Source organism: Musca domestica, unplaced genomic scaffold (genome assembly GCF_030504385.1).
Source record: "Musca domestica strain aabys unplaced genomic scaffold, Musca_domestica.polishedcontigs.V.1.1 32, whole genome shotgun sequence".
Classification (NCBI taxonomy): domain Eukaryota; kingdom Metazoa; phylum Arthropoda; class Insecta; order Diptera; family Muscidae; genus Musca; species Musca domestica.
Genome location: NW_026712311.1, coordinates 9525851 through 9543859, shown reverse-complemented (window position 1 = coordinate 9543859; position 18009 = coordinate 9525851). Strand labels below are relative to the sequence as shown.

At 34.8% G+C, this 18009-nt stretch overlaps 1 protein-coding gene across 2 annotated transcripts in view; it reads right to left on the bottom strand.

The window, feature by feature from the left end:
• Positions 1 to 15866, bottom strand: part of LOC101889438 (venom dipeptidyl peptidase 4) — a 106270-nt gene extending 90404 nt beyond the window's left edge. Inside the window, exon 1 of one of the 2 annotated variants that reach the window (XM_059125138.1) lies at positions 14483 to 15866. The gene's annotated coding sequence lies outside the window, so the exon portion shown is untranslated. The remainder of the gene's footprint in view (positions 1 to 14482) is intronic. The other variant, XM_059125139.1, reaches the window with a different exon arrangement.
• Positions 15867 to 18009: the final 2143 nt, after the last annotated feature.

Genomic DNA, 18009 nt, shown 5'->3' with positions numbered 1-18009 from the left:
CTGTCTGTTTGTAAATGGGCCACGTAGGTCCACGTTTTCATATCTATTTCGGTATTTTGATGATTTTAAGGATATTTTTACGGGAATTAATTCAAATTACTTATTTAACGTTCGTAATGGCTACTACACCCTATGACAAAAAATAGCGTATGCAGGTCCTCCTCTTTGTACAGTCCTCAAATAACTATACCTCCGTATATTCGATTTGTTGATGATTTTGGCGGCATTATTCACCGGAATTGTTTCAAATTTCGTAATTGATGTTCGTAACAGGTACTACAACTTGTGACAAAATCACATATGCAGGTCCACGTCTTCGTATAGCCCCCATATAACGATAATTTGATGATTTTAGCGACATTACTATCCGGATTTTTTTTTTCAAATTTCGTAATTGAAGTTCGTAATGGCTATAACAGCCTTTGACAAAAATTGCTTATGAAGGAACACGTCTTCGTATAGCCCCCTTATAACAAGTTTCATTTGGGAGATATTTTTCTACGGAGTTTTTTTTTAATTTCTCAAGTTACTTCAAAATCGTGGAGGACATTTAAAGTTCGGTCTGCCCGAGCTTAGCTGCTTTTTTACTACTTCTAGGGTAGTTTTATGTTTTAAAATGTCATATTTAATGATTTCAGCATGACATCCATTTTCCCCGCACTTACTTGTTTTTCTTTTGTTGCTTATTTTATTACGTTATTATTTCTTATAGAAGGTTGAAGGGTGTGTAACAAAACTACAGAAAGGAAGCCTATTCCTGCCAGAGAAAAACTTCCCTTGTTGTTAGTTTAAATTATGCCTAATATACGGGTTATTTCGCCATCAAACCCTCCAATATAAATATATATTTTAATGACTTTGATAGTCGCTTAACAATACAAATCATTAAATCTTTTCGAAACATGCCAAACAAAGCCGAAAAAGCAATCCAGTTATAAACTTTGAACACGTTCTAGATCATAAAACTTTTATTCCATATAAGTCATAATTTCATGCATGTGTTGCCATTGCCACAACAACACGAACATCGTCAGCGTCAGTGGCAGTGGCAGAGAGAGTGGGTTTGAGTTTTTTGGAACTTTCCATGGAATTAACCCGCACAAAGAACACCACTTTTTTATGTAAAGAATTTTACAAATGTCATAACTGCTAACTGCCACGGAGGTGGGGGGGAGGAAAAATTCACATTCAAACTTGTCACATACACAAAACCATACACCAACATGCAACACAGTTTCCGGTTGGCTACTTTTGTCAGGATTTCATTCAAGCATGTCTGCCGCTTGGAACATGTGTACTTGGAATGTAACAAAGAAACTCCATGACAGCAACGCTACTACCCTCCCCGCCAACATAAAAACCTAGCTAAATAATTGCTAAAACATACATAATAAAGTATTTGATGGTTTTCCCCACATAAGAATGATGAAGAAGGTAATTTTTTTCATAAGATTTTTAAAGATATGCCAACATAAAATTAAATTTCCTGGGGTTTTTTTAGATATGAATTCTGATATTAAGAACCACATATATAAGAAGGAATTAAAAATCCGAAAATTACCATCTAACATCCATAACTTGTGCTTTGCATGCCGGTTTGGTTTACAGATCCTTATAACACTATTTTATTGGTCAAGGAGTGCCATATTTTTACAGGAATTATTCTAGCCTGATCTTCTATTATTCTCTTTACATCTTTAATTTCTTTTGAAATCATAATTTCTCCGCTGTCGTGTAGCTCATAAGGATGCCAATATAATATCAGCATTAAAAGCTTAAGACACATACACCCACACTACACCCACTCTCTGGGTATATCTTCAAAGACTCTCTCTCTCACTTTTGCAAATTCATAATTCATTCTCTTCGGTATTTGCAGAATTTAATCCGCCAATCAAGTATGCATATCCAGAGTGTCCTTAAAAAGTCATTACAGCAACATTTCAAAGGACTCTTCAGCCAAATAAAGCTGCAATTTTGACACTCTTTCATAAAGTGGGTGACTGTTTTGTTTCTTTTTTTTTTTTTTTGTTGTTCTTTATTTTTTGGTAAAGCAATAACTAACTAAAAATACAGCAACAAAAAAAACGAAACAAGGTAAAATGAAATGTTATCATCATCTTAAAATTTGCATATGTATAAAGATATAAACACCGTTGCTGTTATAGGCAGCGGCCCAATTTCCTTTGTGTTTGCCCTCCAAACGGTGTGGAGGAAGATAAAGAAGAGGAGCATTTCCATGTGCAGGGCTAAAGATCTCTAAGAAGGCACGACAAGAAAATGAAAAAAGGAAACATTTCATTCTTTATTCCTTCATCATGTATCTTGTAGTTGCTTCCGCCTCCTCCTCCTCCTCCCCCATCTTTGCTTAAAACCTTATTCGGCTTAAGGACAACAGAAGCTAGACCCCACATGCCTCTTGCTTGGGTCACATTACTTCACATGTTTGGCAGACATGCATAGCTCATCAATTCTGCCATACACTGAATTGTAATGAATAAATTACCAGTAATTGGGGCTAAATTATCCAACAGCATTTCTGAGGTAGATATGGCGAAAAGGGAAAAAGTGAGATCTTCAGCATGAAACAAAATAATGATGTAACTTCTCTGTTGTCGCTTAACGAAACATTGTGTTATTCTACTTCCTGCCGGAGTGCAAATAAAATGTTTACACTTTCAATTATTCGAACCTTCATAGATTAGTCAGGGGTAAAATAAGTTACATGGAAATTCCGTTGGAACATTTATGATTATTTTACTAAAATTTAAAATAGAAACAATCTTTATTATTTAAAAATTTTTAAATATACAGAACTGCGAAGTTGTAAATTTTTGACAAAAGTCGGGGAATGTAATTAAGCTCCGTCTCGAAGAATCTATAGCTCGGCGTTTAAAGCTGGGAAAACATCTTGAGAAAAGTCAGGTGCAAATGAGGCTTCCTACTTGACGATAATCAAAAATGGGTGGTATTGTATGGCATATCTAGCCCTATGGAACCTATCATAGGGTAAGGTTTTCGGTACGAAATTCGATTTTCACTTATTTTAATTCACTAAGTTTAAAAAGCCATATTTAAATTACGTATTTTACAAATACGTATTCATTTTGTAAATGTCACCTTACATTCAGAGCTTTATACCGATTTGGACCCGGATTTCAATTATCCAAATTTCAATATTTTATTTCTCTGTATTGGCACTTTGTGCACCATTTAGTACATCAAAAGTACGGATTTTAATATTCAGCACAACCTCTTAACTTGACTGACTTTTTTAACCCCTTCCCAGGAAAAGTAGCCTTCATCACGAATACATTTTTATAATCAAATAAGTTGAAAGGTGTCAGTCGGTATTGCCGTGTACATCTTTCGGTGAGATAAAAATACAACAAAGTCAAACGCCATAATTTTTAGATATTTTTGAATGAATGAAATTGAAATCGAATTAAAGAAAAAAATGTCGGAATTACCATCAAATTTTAAAATAAGTTTAGATTTGTTCGAATTGCTCACCTTTGGCAAGAATTATGGCCTTCAAAGGCCAATGAAACCATCACACGCTGCCCGAATGTTGCTCTGTGGTATTTTGGCCCATTCCCGTCGAAGCGCTTGCTTGAGGTGATCGACACTTTGGTATTTTTTAGTCCCAACCTTGCTTTTCAAAATACTACAGACACAATAGTCCAACGGATTGGTATCCGGAGATTTTGGTGGCCATTGTGCGCTGGAAATAAAGCAAGGAACCTCATTTTGTAACCATTCTTGGATGGTGCATTCTGAGTGCGATGGTGCTGAGTCCTATTAGAATGTTCAAGGTCTGCGGGCTAAATGTTTGCATGCCCAAGGCTTTAATACACACTCCAGAATATTTTCGCGATAATACGAGCGATTAATACGAGCGGAGAGCGACCATCGGCTGTTATGGCGGCCCACACGATCACCATGGCCGGCGCTTGAGTTCTGGTGGCCAACCGAAGGTGCACATTTTCAGCTGACCTCTTTGGCAAGTAAACACGATCATTTTGTTTACTTACAAACTGCCGGACAACGAATGTTTTCTCATCGGAGAAAACCACTTTCGGCCAAGCGAAGCAACTCTTTAGCTCTTTTGAGTGTATTTTCTTAAGTTCTTGCACAATGCCTTTACTCCGAGCTAATTTTTCAATATTTGCCGAACGGAATATTTATATTTATTCACATTTAAATGCTGGAGTGTTCTAACGATAGCCACTTGTGGTTTTCCGGCCAAATATAAAGAAATCACACTATCTCGCTTGAATTCCATCAAGAATAACTTTTTTTCTGGAAAATTCTCACCAAAATGATTTTGCACGCATGTAAACAATAAAATGAGATGTCACTGGAATAATTTCAACAGCTATCGGACGAGTGGCTTAGAAATGACAGGAGTCTGAAGTTGGTTGCAGTTTATTCATCTCACCCTGTATAGTCCAAAAAACAACCTTAACTCGCTTCTACTCATCAACAGTTAAAATTTTACTTTTCAAATTTTTTTTCAATAACAGATTTGAAAGTTTCCTATAAATAGACTTTCTATTCGATATATAGTATGTATGGCTTTTTGGTTGTTTATGAAAGGACCTGCATTTTTTATATTCTATGGCAAAACTATACCTAATTCGAAAAATATCTTATGGCAAAAAACATGATCATATGATCTATATCCGTGGGTGTGAGTTTTTTTCTGACCGGAACTCTGAGTGAGGACCCATTTCCAATTTCGAGGAGCATGGCAATTTTCTGTCTCTCTACTGTGAATGTAGGTATATTATCCCTGAGATTTTCCATTTGTAACAATACAATCAACCCACACCTTATTCTTTGCTACTTCAGCCTAAAATATTCCCCCCATCCTGAACATTTCCCCCTCATAAAAACTAATTTTCAAATGCCAATATTTCTCTTTTCCTGTAATTTCGTTAGGCCGACAAAAATCCAATATTTGTTGTTTTATATTAAAATATTTTTCATTTGCTATTCAAATTAATAATTCATTTCCCACCCACCTGTTTAGGAGGCGGGGTGAATTGAAAAATGCAAATAATCCCTAATGTCCACAATCGCCCAACCATGCTTTCCTGATTTTCATTTTTTACCTTCAAATAAGCAAACGGCCTAAAATAATTTCACACCTTTCGATTTTTCTTTTTGTTTTGGAGTTTTTTTTTTTTTTTCGGGCGGCAAATTATTAGCTGTCCACCTTATAATGGGAGGAAGGGTGGTGGTAAACAATGCGTGAGAGAGGGTTGCCTGGAAATTTTAACGTTCAATTGTAACGCAACCCACGCACTTTGGCCATAACGGAAGTGCCCAAAATTAACAAAAAAAAAGTACTTTTCCCCTTTTTCTCTCAGCGATGCTTCATCATTCCCTGAATGCTGTTCTCAATATCTGTCATGGGCTTTGAAGTGGATGGACGTTGGCAAGATGCCTTTATTATGGCCCCCAAAAAGGCTGCTGTTTTATTTCGATTTCTTTCCTGCTGGGCTTCATTTCCTTTTCGAGTAAATAAGGCAAATTTCTACAAGGATTTGTATTGTTTCTCATTCGTTCGCTCTTTCTCTCTCCCTCTCTTGCTGCCTGTGCCTGTGCCAGACGGTGAGAAGTCTGGCTGATTATGTATGCTTTAGGTGTATGCGTGCGTAAATTCTATTCAATGAGCAATGAAGTGGTGTTTTATTACCATTTCCAAGTGTTTTTGTGCCAACTCACTTGCCTCGAAGATGACTTGTCCATCCTCTTGACTTGCCTCTGTCTGCCGGGGGCTGCCCGAACACGGGAAAGCTTTTCTTCCATTCGAAGTTAGCGAAGCGAAACAAGTAAAAAGTAGTAATTTGCAATAATCATCATCGATGTTAAAATAAATGAAGAGCAATTACTAAACAACATTGGCACATCCCCTTGACCACTTCCTCCTCCCTTCCTCTATTTCTGTCGGTGTACTATTTAATGGAACAAATTGAGTTAGATTTCTTGTAGTTTCTTTAACAGGGTTATAAAGATACGGAAGGTAATGGGGCGTCTTAAATTACCAGCGGAACTTGGGTACTTCAAATCGTATTTCGACCACAAATTATCATCGCCTATAAATTTTAACTACAGTTTTTTCTGAAAAATTAAATTCAAATTATTTCAAATCAATTGACTCTCACTTTAAAACAAAACATATAACCTTGTTATTATACCTTCTCTGCAAAGCCTCAGACCTCAATCCTCTCTTCTTAAAGTCAAATAAATTCCTCCTCAAAGAATTCATTCATTTTTACTTTGAATCTCTCAACCACTGCCACAATGTCAACATTGGCTTAATATTTCAAATTGTCCTACTGCCGCCCATCTACCCATAAAAATTGTAGGAGCGAAGGGTACATATTTTAGTATCTCATTTAAATCCACTCCTCATCAAATTTAATGACATATTTGCTTTAAGGATTCCATTTTAAATTGCTCATTTTCTTGCTGCAAGGACATTAAACTAATGCTCAAAATAAAAGAGTATTTTCTGGCTTCAAAGTCTAAAATAGACCATTATCCAGCAGTCTCTGTCCAAAACTTGTTTTCTTTTCAAAAATAGAACAGAAAATATGAATGTCATTAGCATTGTTGTTGTTCTTGTTATTTATTTCCCATTGATTTGCTTTGGCCAGCCCAGGCGTAAGCACTTGAGCATTATTCGAGCATGTTTTCATTTTCCACAGGCTAATTTCAGACAATAAGGATAACATCAATCGAAAACCGTAAGGATTATATGTGAGTTGACAAGGGTAGACATTTGTTTTTACTTTTCCTTTTTTTCTTGTCGTTGCTTTGATATTTATATTTCCAAATATTTTATTTAGAAAATGGAAAAATCTTGTTTACTTTTCCATGTGTCATGCAAAAATGAAAGCCTCCCTATGAGACACATTTCGACATTTCCTTGTCGAAGCTAATCCCATACAGACTGCTGCCTTTGATGTCCAATATTGAACCTTTAATTGGTTAAGAACTCTGATTGGATGGCATTTTACTAAACGGGAAATAATCATGGGGATAAGTTAAGTAAAATGGGACTAAATTAAATATCGTTTAACCTCTCAGAACAGACATATTAAATATTTCGAACTAATTTAAGAAATATTAAAATAATGTATAGTTTTTAGAAAATAAATTAATTTTCCTATTTTAAACAACTTGTGGTTTAGAAATGCATTTTTATCCACAAATTTCAAGAGCAACTAGCCAAAAACCGAGATTGCTTGTTAATAAGAAATATTTACAATTTTAGTCCACATTTACTTAGAGACTCAGGCGATTAGGCAAGCACATTTTTTGAGAAAAAAATCAGTAAAGAAAGAGTATACCACCACCATGCATATTTAGTAAAACTTCCAGAACAAAAAAGACGAATATAACACATTTGGCGCACAATAATCCTGAAATCGGTCGAAGATATTTATGGAAGCTATATCTATATCCAAATCTGAACCGATGTCGATATAATTTGCCAAAGGTATTTCTAATCTCTATTAGATATCTGGTACCAAATACCATTGTTGAACAGTGCATATTACGAAAGTGAGGAATTTAAACATCAAATCGGTTGAAACATACAGGGTGGGATGAAAAAACTACAACCACCTTCAGACTGTTGTCATTTCAAAGCCACTCGTCCAACTGCTGTTAAAATTATTTCAGTGAAAGCTCATTATATTGTTTACAAGCGTACGATAGCATTCTGGTGAGAATTTTCCAGAAAAAAAGTTATTTGTGATGGAATTCAAGCGTGATAGTCTGATTACTTTATATTTGGCTGGAAAACCAAAAGTGGCTATTGTTAGAGCACTCCAGCATTTAAATGTGAATAAATTTTTTGTTTCTCGTACCATCGCTCATTACCCTGACGTAGCCCGACGTCAAGGTAGTGGGCGGAAGAAAACAGCAACATCAGCAGAAATAGTTCTAAAAATTAATGAAGCGACTTCATCGAAACCCGAGTCGAAGTGGCCGAAAAATGGCTCGTGAGTTGAACATATCGCAATTTTCCATTCGGCAAATATTGAAAAACGAGCTCGGGGTAAAGCCATTGAAATTCCAAAAAGTGCAAGAACTTACACTGCAACAGAAAAAAATTGACTCAAAGGAGCTAAAGTGTTGCTTCGCTTGGCCGAAAGTGGTGAACTACCGAATTTGGTTTTCTCCGATGAGAAAACATTCGTTGTCCAGCAGTTTGTAAACAAACAAAATGCTTTGGCTTTACTTGCCAAAAAGGTCTGGTGAAAAGGTGCACCTTCGGTTGGCCGCCAGAACTCAAGCGCCGACCATGGTGATGGTGTGGGCCGCCATAATAGCCGAATATCGCTCTCCGCTCGCATTAATCGACCGTGGCTTCGGAATAAATGCTGAATATTATCGTGAAAATATTCTGGAGGGTGTATTAAAGACTTGGGCACGCAAATATTTTGGCCGCAGACCTCGAATGGTTACAAAATGAGTTTCCTCGCTTTATTTCCAGCGCACAATGTCCACTAAAGTCTCCGGATACTAATCCGTTGGACTATTCTGTCTGGAGTATTTTGGAAAACAAAGTTGGCTCTAAGAAATTTCAAAGTGTCGATCACCTCAAGCAAGCGCTTCGCCGGGAATGGGCCAAAATACCGCAGAGCAACAAAGGTGACCAATTCGAACAAATCTAAACTTATTCTAAAATTTGATGCTATTTCCGACATTTTTTGCTTTCATTGAATAAAATTTAAAAAAATGTAAAAATTATGGCGTATTTCCAAACCTTCATATATCAGCCTGAAAGGCCTTCTGTAGGAAAATGTAGAATGGTGAACTATTGAAGGTCTTATAAAAATATTCGGTAGAATATATTTTTCGAGTTTCCTGTAGAATAGAGGACCTTTCGAAATCAAGGTGTTTTATAGTGTTTGAATTTTTTTCTTTAAAATGGTAGGATTTTCGTAAGTTAAGATATTCCTAGAATTTGGTGGTCGTTCTTATAATGGTAGGTCTTTTGCAGTTCCTCGATTTACAAGAAGACCAATGAAACGTTTTCAAAAGACCTTTGAAAGGTCTTTTAAACTCTATCCTTTCTTTGAGTCCAAATTTAGTACCAATTTGTACTTTCCGTCCTGTTTTAGTTCATATTCCTAAAAATTCTTTTAAATTTCAATCTTACAAACTAACAATAACCCCAATATTCGCAAAACTCGCATTATACCAAATTTAGTACCATTAGTGCATTTCTTATGCTTAGCATACATTTTTCAAAAACCATCTCCTCATTAAATTGAGGGATTTTTAGTACTATCTATTCCATATCCCATGGGCGATCCTCATTCAAACTTATCTGACCCCTACGCACCAAAATTGACTCAAATGCAAAATGTTAAGATTCTATCTTCAGTCGTTTCACCTGGGCGGTGGTGAATCTATCAGTTAGTCACTCACTCACTCGTCACTCTATTCGTTTATATTTTTAAGATGTCTGCGATGAATATTTCGATGTGCTGCAAAGGTTATAATAAATTAAGGAATGTAGTTTAATTTTATCCATTTTCATTTTTCAAAATACAAAAATATACGGAGCAGGATAATGGGTCTAGTTTTCCTATTTTTGGTTCATTTAAAAACATCCCGTTCCTGATCAGTGTTATCATGGCCCAATTTTCTCGACTCAAAATAATATGTATTCCCAGTTTCCCCAGGGTAGCATATGCCACTGCCGACTTCACCTTCACCCATATTCTGTACAATATTTTTTATTATTCCGTGCTGAACTCTTAAATAATAACGAATATCATAGCCTTTAATTACGCTCAATATGCTAACTTAATTACACGTAAGTATCGATACCACGAAACACAACACCCCCACACACACACACATATACCAACATAGATACAACAACAACAGCAAATTGTAACAACAACAACAAAAATCCCGGATAAAGGAAATAAATATGTATGGACTTGCAATGTCAGCTTTGCCGGCATTAATTCAGATCAAGTGGTATTAATTTCAACGCCTTCGTACTCAATTAAATCCCAGTTAGCTCGGATAGGGGTTAGTGGGGAGACGGGGTGGTGTGTCGTATACATTATAATTACAGGACAGCGAATTATTTACAATACGTATACGACATGTGCAGTACCTATTTAAGTGAATTAAACATTAAATAATACAATTATTGCAAAGAGCGACCACTACAATAACAAATACAAAGGGAGATGGGACAGTGAAAAGTGAGCGAATGAATCACTGAAATAACTTTTTGTATATAAATAACATTAATATCATTACATTAACATTAATGGATTATTTAAAGCGTGTGATAGGCACAAGAACTGCCTTACACACACACACTCGTTTTTTTATTAAAACACATTTAATTATTTACAAATATCGGTTACTCGATGGCAGAAAATAAATAAAAAAAACACAACACCATATTTTTACCTCAGGTTATGGGACAGCAGTGATTTCAGATTTGTTTATTGATCACAAACACACACACTCTCTGAAATATCCATGTGTATATGGTGATTGACACAAACTACAATAAAATAACTTGAACAAATTTTCGTTTTTTTTTTTTTCTTTTATTTACAAACATTCATTCGAACGTATGAAACAAAAATATTTATACACCAGGAGTCCAATATGGGTATTAAATAAAAATGCTACTAAAATGTTGATATTAGTGACTGAGTGTATGTGTGTGCGTAAGTTAATGTTTGTCTGGGTATTCACCAAAAAAAAAACATTTTGTCTGCAGTGGTTCTTTTTTCACTTTCTTTTTTTTTTTTTGGAATATATTCGTCGATTTGTTTGTTAGTTTTTACTATTGTTTGTTTGTTCGTCTGTTTGTACGTACGTATGTGATGACTACCTTTGTGTGTGTCTATTTATTTATGTTTATTGTATTGGCTGTTTTTATTTGCGGTTAGCGTCAAAGCGTCATTTCCACTATCCTATTTAGCCATGCGATCTATATTTACTTAAAGACGTGTGGTTTTTCTTTTGCAAAATTTTGTTTAAAAATAATGATTTGTTGATTATCTATCTATGAAGAATTTGAAAAACAACAAATTTAAATTTTTTGTAAATTATTCAAATATTTTGTAATACAATGTAATATTTTTTCTATTTTAAGCCATTATGCCATCAAAATTTAGATTCCACTTAACGACCTTGACCATAACAAATATGCTGAGCCAACATAAATCAATACTGTCTTAATAATTCAAAATGTTTATTTATAAAATCTAACCTTAAATTCGATTGAGAACCTACTGAGAAATTCACGTATCGAATTCCAGGCAATTTCAAAAAAATCTTCACCATAAGCTTCAAAATACTTAATTTCGTGTGTGCCGTTATATGAAATCTGTAAACATATGTGGACTCGTGGTACAATGAAGAAAAGATAGGCAATCTTTGAAAAAATTTGCAAGTATAGAGGTCTACCTGGTTGGCTTGTAATGTCAAAATTAGTATCAAAACAATAACAAATCAAACAACTTGTTGCATTTATTTTAAATAAATAATTGAAAACCGCGATAACTGAATGAAAGGTCAACACTTCTTTTCAAAATCATGTACTATATATCCCATATATCTCTCTCTAAAGGATTATTTCGCTACAAAAACTCTAGATTTTGTCGATGCATACGTTGAAATAAACATTTTGAAAACACCGGAATTTGAATGTTGAAAGAAAAATTGAAAGAAAACACATACATAAACAAATAAAGATGACATATTAAGCCAAGAAAATAAAAAAAATTAAAATTATATGGTACCATAGCCCTACCTTGATATCATTGTACCATGTGTGGACTTATTTCTGTTGGAGGGATTGATACCTCATCACTCAACACTTTACAAACCAAATTCAAGGTAAATCGATTAAAAAAATTGGCTTAACTTAAAAGAAAAAGTTTGACCAATGTAGTCAATTTTCTGAGAGACATGAGTTTTCTTTACGAGGTTCAAATACCAAACTTCAGGGAATTTAAATTCCAAAGACTTACTACAATCATTTAAATCATCATTAAAATTGGGTATAACAGGGGGTACTGTTATATGGTGGCTATACGAAAATGTGGACCGATACAGGTCAGAAAGACGCTGATGCTCATTACGGATAATTTTTTTTGGGTGTTAACCAGACATTTAAAAAATAATTATTACGGATATTTTGATACGTGGACCGATGTTCCAATTTAACCTGCCTTCAGAAAGAAAAGTCAGCCCTGGGCCAGGATTCCCATCACAAGTCTATTAAATTCTACCGTGGTTACAACGGACTGTCAACGGACAGATGGACATGGCTTTATCAACTTTATTGGTTCTAAAACATGATTAATTCCTTGAGTTACAAACGGAATGATAATCTTAATATACCATCCAACATATTTAAAGCTTTGCTCCCGAAATAAGACGTAAAAATTTGCAAATTTTTAACAATTTTTGACAGGTATCCGATATCAAAAATCTCTAAAATCGACACAGAACAACATTTTTGATTCATTTTTTAATTTGTTGATAAATTTTCCTCAAGAACACTATTCTTAAACTGAGGTAATGTTTAAAAGCTGCTACACTTAGGCTAACGAAAGGCTTCGCTTGCTCCCTATTCGAAAGAACCTCAACTGACTTCTATTTGAATGGCGACTAGAATCGACAGTCCGAAAATTATAGAGTTAGAGTTATAATTATTAAAAATTTTAAACCCTTTTGGGTGAGGTACTTGGTGGAGTGGACCGATATTGTCCATTTTCTCACCTGACCTAACATTGCTGCAATATTACGATTTGCTAAGTTGGAGCGAAGTCGGATTATCTTTACTCTCTCTGTGCAATAAAATATATTTTTGGAAAATTTCGATCTTTTGTGGGGAGATGTACTAGAAGGAAGGAGTGGACCGATATTGCCCATCTCCGAACTCGATCTAAGTTTGATAATAATTTACGTTGTACCAAGATTGGACTAAATCGGATACTCACTTCGAGAGATTATCGTTCTCACCAGCCAGACAGACGGATGCACAGACAGACAGCTCCAGATCGGCTCCAAATGTCCCGAAATGTATTTTGTCTAAAGAGACAAAGGGTCTAAAACCATTATTTCGGTGAGATACGTTTTTGCCGAATCAAACCATATATACCATCTCTAGCCATATGGCTGATGGTAAAAAATTAAATCTCCATAATTTAAGAGATATTGTAAAATCTCCCCGTTACAAAACAAAAACTTCCATATAGAATCTATTAGGCAGGAAAATGTGGCTAAGACGCTCAAAATACAAACATTTGGCGGCTACCATTATATAAGGAGCTATTCTGAAAATATGACAAACACTGAACATTTTTTTCAGTTCGAGTAAAATCAGCAAATTTGGATAAAACCGATGCATGTATAGCTAAGCTCATATGTATATGTCGATTTTATTTTTAAGCCTTCTAAGAGGTGCAATACGCACTATATGGAAATGATATTTGTAAAAACCTCCAATTCGTTAAGACCCCTCTTAATCGTACCTCCCGATTCGGAGTGTTCTGCAGGGGGTATAAACTTTACCTGCAGTTAATTTTCAACAAGAACGTACGAATTATGTGGGTTGAGTTTGGGCCCTGCACTGCGAACGCCACTCTTCTGCCAATTTTTGTATATTTCGAATGGAAAAGATAATTTTTTGCCAGTTAGGTCCACTTCTTAAATGGTTTGAAAATGTGTTACTGTGGACGTATTTGATTTTCAATGTAAGTCTACAATTTGGTATTACCTCCATATGGTATACTACTTCCTAATATTTGGTATTTATAAAATCTCAGTCTTGGCTATACTTTTGCAATTCAGGTTATTATTGAAGGAAAATTCACCCAATAAAAAGTAGTTGCGTACACTTTCCATTCCAAGTTTCTGTAACATGACATTTTTTAAATCTTAAAGAACAAAACACATTTTCAAATAAAAAAATCGAAAGTCTAGGTCGTAGATTGTAGACCCACAAATTGTAGGTATTTTGATAGTCCTGCCCACATTTTCAGCTATAATTTACAATATATATTTCACTATAATTCACAATAATTTGAGTTTCACATAATTGATGAACAAAAATATTGACGCCGTTTTCACATTTTTACCTTTGCTTTAACTTAATTTTTAAATATTGTTTTTTCTTTTCTTTTTAGCATCAAGTAAATATTGCATGGATTCATAAGATAGTGCGAACAAAGCCCAAAGTAATAAAACAATGTAAGGTAAGTGGAAACAAATATATTAACATTAGTACATGTATTTGATGGGGTTTAAAGACAATTAACTATTATTGTACAACGAGAAAGTGTTAATATTTACAAGTTGTGAGTTTTCTTCTTTTAATTTCGACTACAAATCTAATCAGGGTATATATGACCATTTGCTGTGTGTTAAACTGTTTCCTTGACAAAAGATATAATCATCAACTTACCACAATACGCCTTACGCGTGTCATTCTATGATAAGTGGCAATGGAATCCAGACTTGAAGACTAATTAGTCGTAGCGGTAGCAGCGGCAACAGCGAGTAACAATTGAAGTGGCAGCCACTGTCACAGCACCGACGATTACACTTGAAATGAAAATAACAACGTCTGCCGGAAACGGAAGTTATTTGGGTTTTGTTCACAACTTGTGCTTTGGGCTGCGTGTGAAATTTGAATTCTATGGCAGCGGCAGCAAATGAAAGCACATTTATTTTCTTTTAGTTATTCTCGCTTGTTTTTTGCAATTGTTCGGTTAAACAAGAGAAAAAAACGTAAGAAAATTATTTAAACAAAATTACGCACGCACTGACACAAACAAACGCACGTTGGCATTGTTCAGATGCACACACATACACACACACACTTTGTGGAAGTAATTTATGGTGGGAAGCTAAGGTTTCTTTTTTTTGGGTTTCTCTTTTGTTTTACTTAGCCACCCGCATAGGCATTGTATTGAGCAGCCAGCAGCACAGGATGCAAAGTCTCAAAGGATTTCTTTGAGGATTTTTCTTGTTTTATTCCTCTTAAGCTTATTTTTATGTTCCTTTTTTTTAATTTCTTCCTTGCAAGCAAGCGAAAGAAAAAACAAACAAACGCTCACACACAAAATGTTGCGCTTACACACACATTCACTTGATATTATCGTTATTAAAGTAAATACTCCCGTTATTCGTGTGTGTGTGTATGTGTTTTTGTGGGATAATTTTAACTAACACCCGTGTAACATGAAATCGCACTTAATTTAGTTAGCACACATCAGAACATTTAATTTAATATTGTTTAAAAGGAGCACTATTTTTTCTAATACCAAGAAAATCAACACATTATGTTTTCTATTTTTTGTTTGTTGTTAAATTTAGACATTCAATATAATTCCAGTAAAATAAATTTACAATTTTTTTTATTTTCCAACAATTTTCCACTATTTTTCTTGGCTATTTTTTTTTTTGACCGTTTAACCGCACGTCTCAGATGAAACTGAAAATTTTTGCGAGATTTGTTGAAGATAAAATACCCCCTGGAAAAATTCTTTCTGCACATTACGTATCCGTTGTTGCTCTCATTAATCAACAACAGTGGTTGAGAGAGCGTCAAATAACAAAACAGAAAATGTATACTCTGCGAGCGAGAGAGAGTGCAAACAAGGAAACCCAAGAGCTCCACAAATGTTGAACAAACAGACATACATACATAAATACGTTGTAATGGAGAAAATAACAATAAACATTAATAGCAGCATGTGGTTTTTGCCTATGTATGTGCTGTTCTGAGAGCGATACAATGAGATAGAGAGAGTTTTTTGCACGATTCTGATTTTTTGTTTATTATAGAGAGCATGTAATTCTGGAGTTGCCAAGTTGTTTGTTTGGCAAAAAGCGACGTTATTTGAAAATCAAATACATTTTACCAATGATAAAGACTAAATAAAGTACCATAGGATGTCATGAAAATTTCCAATAAATTCATGGATTGTATCATTCCAAGAGGCAATCTAATTTTAAAATTAGTAACAGTACGTGATTTGTTACAAAAAAGAATATAATATATGTTAGAATATAACAAGTTAAAAAGTATCAGTCGTATCAGTATCACCCAATGTTCGATTATTTGTATACATTTTGATTTGTGTTGTGATTATTCCAATTGTCGATCTGAAGTATTGGCCAATATTGTCCATTTCGTATCGGAACTAAATAAATTAAAAATTTGCGTGAGATTCCAGATATAATCGACCAAAGTATTCCATTTTCATACTTCATCTAATACAGATTAAAATATTGGTATGGGCAAATTTCAAGAAATTCGAAAATCCATATCCAATTTTATGCGACATATTAAATGTCATATTCATCACAGGTTTTTGGTAGAGAGAAATACTCAGATAAACCAAGTTGTAAAGAATCGCTGACTTATTTCGCAGGTTATGACAGGTAAAAGCGTTGAAAATTGTGACCTTTGTGGGTGAGGCGTTCGGAGATATAAATCATCTTCACAACAGATAATGTGTGTGTGTGTGCAATTTGAATAGAGTTGGGTGCTTACTTCAAATTTTTGTAAGCTTTTCAAAATCTTGAACCCCATGTGGGAGAGATACCAGAAGAAATGGTCCGTTTCGCGTTTTATGAGCTTCATGGATATTTAAACATTTGACCCTTTGGGGGGAGTTTAAAGAAGGAGTGGACCGATGTATCCCATCTTCACAACAGTTATTAGAAATATGGGATGTGTGAAATATGAAATGAACGGGATGCTTATTTCGGATTTTCTGATCGTTTTGGTTGTTCAAAACGTTGACCCTTTTCGGGGGAGGTACCAGAAGGAATGGTCCGATCTCTACCATATTTACAACATATCTTGTGTTAATAGAAATATTGAGATGTGCCGAGTCTGAACGGAGTTTGATGTTAATTTCGCGTTTTATGAGCTTCAATTTTAACCCTTTGTGGGAGAGGTATTAGAAGAAGTGGGCCGATATATCCCATCTTCACCCCAGACCTCGGGTTAGTAAAAATATTGTGATGTGTATAATTTGAAGACTTTCTGACACTTACATCACATTTTATATGAGTTATAATTATTCAAAATGTTGAACCTTTTTGGGGAGGTACTTGATTGAGTGGACCGATATTGTCCATTTTCTCACCTGAGCTATGAATTTATGGAAACATTAGGATTTGCAAAGTTTGAGCAAAATCGGATTATGTTTTCTCTTCCTGTGCAGTAGAATATTTTTTTGAAAAGTTCGACCTATTGTGGGGGAGGTATCAGAAGGATTGTACCGATATTACCATCTTCGAACTCGATCTAAATTTGATACAAATTTTACGATGTACCAAGTTTGGACCAAACCGGAGTTATCGGAGTTACCTTCAAGAGTTATCTTGCGCACCAGATTGACAAACAGACGGACGGACAGACATCGCTAGATCGACGCCAAATGTCCTGAAGCGGAATTAGTATATCTTCAAGTTCTACTTCAAACTCACATATTCGGCAGCAACTTCATCCTCGTGATAACGTAGGAATACAACTCTTCAGTGATCTGTAATGATATCCACAGCCATGGTCTTTCATCCTATTGCGAAGAAGTATGAACGAAGTCAAACCGGTCCAGATTAGCTAACTTTCATGGCAGCAGAAATGTGGGTAAGGGAACAAATCGACCAATAGCTCATTTATTTTTTCAAAAAAATTTTCTGCTTGCCTGATTGGGAATCAGTTAGGAAAATGTAAAAAAAAAACAAAAAAAAAATTTTTGAAATCGTTATTCTACCGAGCCTATAGTTTTCAGACCTATGCTAATACTCACGGTTTCCCTAACTGGGTAATGAGGTTATTAAATGATTTCTTTTTAAATTTTCTATTGCCGCTAAGTTATATTCCTTATATTTTATCAACAGTTGTCCTCCCTACAACCTTATTACTTTCTGTTATCATTTTATATTAAACACCACTTTTTGGCACTTTCTGTA